The sequence below is a fragment of the Lactuca saligna genome, chromosome 3 (assembly GCF_052625555.1).
Source record: "Lactuca saligna cultivar CGN05327 chromosome 3, ASM5262555v1, whole genome shotgun sequence".
Taxonomy (NCBI): Eukaryota; Viridiplantae; Streptophyta; class Magnoliopsida; order Asterales; family Asteraceae; genus Lactuca; species Lactuca saligna.
The window spans coordinates 37,652,141-37,656,433 of NC_136419.1; the positions used below are offsets into that span (position 1 = coordinate 37,652,141).

Consider the following 4,293-nt stretch of genomic DNA (forward strand, 5'->3'; position numbering starts at 1 on the left):
GGGCAGTTAGCAGTATTTGATTAAGTAAGTTGTGGGGATTACAGCCGGAGGATTTCCGGAACAGCAGCAGCAGCAGTAGACAGTCAGTTCCCGATCAGATCAGCAGCTACTCCAAGGTGAGTTGCCTTCCAGTAGCGGTGGGTCTAAGGCCACAATGACGACCCACCAGTAGGAGATGTATGATAAATGATTGTCTTTGTGATATCATCTATGCTTTCTACTACTTGATATGTTATATGCTAGCATGATATGTTGTATGTGATAGTAGTAGAGTTCGGTTGTTAGGACCGAAGGGTAGTCAGACACCCCAGATATGTCTGATATTATGTTTGTGTTATGATATATGTGATGGTAGTAATAGGGGGTGAAAATAGTCTCCGAGGTTCGGTTGTTAGGACCGAAGAGTAGTCAGTACCCCTTAATAGCTCGACACGGGTAGGTCAACACCCCATAATGGCTTGACACGGGTAGGACGGTACCCCAGAATGGCCGCCCGGGTAGTCGGCACCCCAGAATGGCCGTACCGGGTACTCAGGCACCCCAGAATAGCCTGGCAGTATGTATGTTATGTATTGTATGACATGTGGTACGATGGGGGAACTCACTAAGCTTTGTGCTTACAGTTTACAGTTTTGGTTTCAGGTACCTCTTCATCGAAGGGGAAGGAGCTGGCACGGTAGCGGCACATCATACACACACACAGGTTTCCGCATCTATTAGATTTCTCTGGGATTTATACTCTGATACTTCGATTGGTTGTATGATTTGGCTTTTAGACATGGTTTACGTTGTGATGTAGTTTGATCAAACAATGTTTTTAATTATTAACGTTTTCTAAAGTAATGTTTTAAAAACGAAATTTTTGGACGTGAAAATTGGGTCGTTACGGTTGTTATAGTGGGCCAAGTTTGGTTAGCTCCATTATGGGTTGGGTAAAATGGGTTTTTATTTTAGGGGTCTAGATTTGGGACATAGACCCACGATTATGGTTATTTGTTGTGCTAGTGTGGGACCTTCCAGTTTTGCAGCAGAGCACTTAGTTGTGTGATGCTTTATAGTCACTAGAACTGTATGCCATGTATTACTTGGAATTTATATCGACTCAGTTATTTGGTTGTGGACTTAGGGTAAGACCTTCATTTGGACAGTCTGTGTGATCATATTTGTGTATACTTGCATGTTTGTTTCCATGAGATTACATATTATAGACAACCTATTATGGTTTGACTATATGTTTGTTTTTATTAACACTTATTATCTTCTTAAATATCCACTTATAATTTGAAGATCCACTTATAGTTTTAAGATCAAGTGTTTGATCAACCAAGTTTCAAACTTATATTTGTTGATTCTCACTCTCCTTGTTATCCTTTTCATCTTGCAACTTTTTAGGGTCCGTCATATCTTCCGATAGCTGGCACATTTTGACTATTGTCTACGTATAGATTGTATATAACTAGATTTATAACGTCATCTATCAAGTCTATTAGGATGTGATTAAGACCTAACCCTTCTTATAATGGTTAAACCATTTAATAGTTGTATTATGAAACTTGAAGAATAATTTATAAATTTGTAAATAAACATCATCATCATAATAATAATAATAATAATAATAATAATAATAATAATAATAATAATAATAATAATAATAAAAAATTTTAAATGTTCGTTGGAAAACTGTCGGCACTTTCCTACAAAATACCGACGAAATGATAATCTCCAAAATTTGGATTTCCCTCCTAGTCCCGCCTCCCATTGTCTAGGGTTCGAAATTAGGGCGAATTGAGATGGCCGCCTTCCATCGTCAATGTCCATCTCTCCCACTACCGCTTCCCATATTCGGTTATTCTCTCTAATATCTTTCTCTCTATCGTTACTATCCTTAACTTCTATCTCGACAGGCAATGCCCAGTCACCCCACCACCACCAACTCTTCTAGCCACCCACCCACCCACAGCCTCACAGAAACCCCAAGGCTACTATATCCATCGCCATCCTCGATTCCTCGTCTATGTCTCTGATTCTCTACATCAGGCGATCTAAGTCGAATTCGAAGTATGAAGACGAAAGTGAAGAGAAAAGGTAGGGGCCATGTCGCTGGTTCTGTTTCAAGTGGATGTAGCATGCAAAGGGCGAGTCATATTTGGAAGAAACGTAGCCAACCATAAACGTTAATCGATTGGAGATTTTGATGTAGCTTCAATAGTCTAATGTCGGGTATCAAGGTATGAAAAATTCTTTCTTTTCTCATTAGTTGAAATAAGAATTACAAAGCAATTTGATATCACAATTGAACTGTTAAAAGAAATATGTAGAACACATTCCAAATTTCTCACCAAATAACATGAGACTGGTAATGTTATTGGCAGGAAGCGAAGAAGGGCATACCAAAAATTGAGGTCCGGGCCCAATTCACGTAAGGGTTTTGACGGTGGTCAGATGCTTCGTTACCATAGGCTTCGAAATTTATGGGGTATTGCTGGAGGTATTTTATATATATATATATATATATATATATATATATATATATATATATATATATATATATATATATATATATATATATATATATATATATATATATATATATATATATATATATATATATATATATATATATATATATATATATATATATATTTGTTTCATACCATTTCTTATTCTTCTGATTATTTAGCATGTTTTTAAAAGTGAATTTCCAAGCTTCTCATACTTGAGTTGTGTTTGACTACCACATGCTTGTTGAAATGTTTTTTTTTTTTTTTTTTTTTGCGTGAGATATTACATGCTTCTATACTTGAATTACTTTAATGCCCATTGAATCAAGGTATGCATGATGGACTACTGAAATTTGTTAAAGTGAACTTGAAAGTCATAGAAACTGCAGGATTTAAAGAAGGAGAAGAGGTTTCACTGGAGTCCTTGAAAGAAAAAGGGTTGATCAACATCATTATATGAAATTATTAATGTCAATCTGTTTTACATTCACTAAATGTTTCCTGAATGTCAATGTTTTATCTTAGTATTCCAACAGACACTTGTATTATTCTAATATTTTGGTTGTGAAATTCTTGATTTTAGGGTATGGAAAATAGTCACAAAAATCAAAAGGGACATTCACCAAAATGGGATGGATATGCTGATGTTATGAAATTAGGATGCTGGCATGTTGTAATGGGACAGAAAACTTGTATTACTCATACTTTGGGCTGAGATTTACCACCAGGTACTTCCTGTGTCCTAAATTTTTCTTACATTTCACCAAATGACATAGTTTTATCTTCATCTTAATAAGTTACAATAAAATATTCTAGTTATCATACTAGCATGTCTTATTGAATAGTGCAATGCATTTCCATCTTTCAAATTTGGATTTTTGTAGCCTATTCTTAAACATAACCTGCATAATAACACAACAAAACTAAAAATGACCATTATTGTCCTTGAAATTGGACTTATCAGCCATTTCCAAATTACCATCATTGTTAAGTTCACATTCCCTTTCATCAGCGACGTATTTAAATTGATTTTGATGTTCTTTTTGTGAATTTAAAAACATGTTATTCGTAGGACTGTGAGTGAGAGTGGATGCCTCCGTAATCATATTTGGTTGAAAATTGTGCCATCACAACACAGGTTTACACGTTCAGATTCCGTTTCCAACACTTCAAGAAATGCAAAATGAAATGGAATTGAAAATGCAACAAAAATTGGCAGCCATTATTAGACAGTTCAACCCATCCAGTAGTTCTTAATTTATGTATTATATATATGAGCTAAACATTTGTTGCATAGTGAACTAGTATTAGATAGTAGTATCATTTGGTTGAACCTGTATTGGATAGTTTTTATACTAATGTTTATTATCATTGTGGTTTAAAGTGTATTTGGATTTTATTTATTGTATTTTTTCTGCAAAATAATAATTTGGAATTTTCATTTTTTTTTACTATAATTTTTACCAACAAATTACCAACAAAAATATGCATTAATGAGACTATTAATAAAAAGCATTCTGTTGGAAATGTGTTGGAAAAATTCTGTTGGAAAGAGGTTGGAAACATGTTATGTTGGTATTTTGTAGGAAATATTGTGTCAGAATATTTTGTTCCAAATGTGTCGGAAATTTATCCGTCGGAAACTTGTTTGAAATTTCGTTGGAATTTTGTCACTCCCTTGTTTCCCACGGCGCTTTTTCCAACAAACCAATTTCGTTGGATCTTTGTTGGTAAACCCTTTTTCCTACTAAATACCAACGCAATAGGCTATTGGTACCCTTCCTATTTTCTA

The 4,293-nt window shown here is 34.8% G+C and overlaps 1 long non-coding RNA gene across 1 annotated transcript; it reads left to right on the forward strand.

Annotated features, from left to right (window-relative positions):
• The first annotated feature begins 1,735 nt into the window (after nucleotides 1-1,735).
• LOC145035518 (uncharacterized) lies at nucleotides 1,736-3,900 on the forward strand. Its single transcript, XR_013678346.1, has 4 exons — nucleotides 1,736-2,228; nucleotides 2,373-2,488; nucleotides 3,085-3,229; nucleotides 3,574-3,900. It is a non-coding gene; the product is annotated as an uncharacterized LOC145035518 (long non-coding RNA).
• The last annotated feature ends 393 nt before the right edge of the window (nucleotides 3,901-4,293 follow it).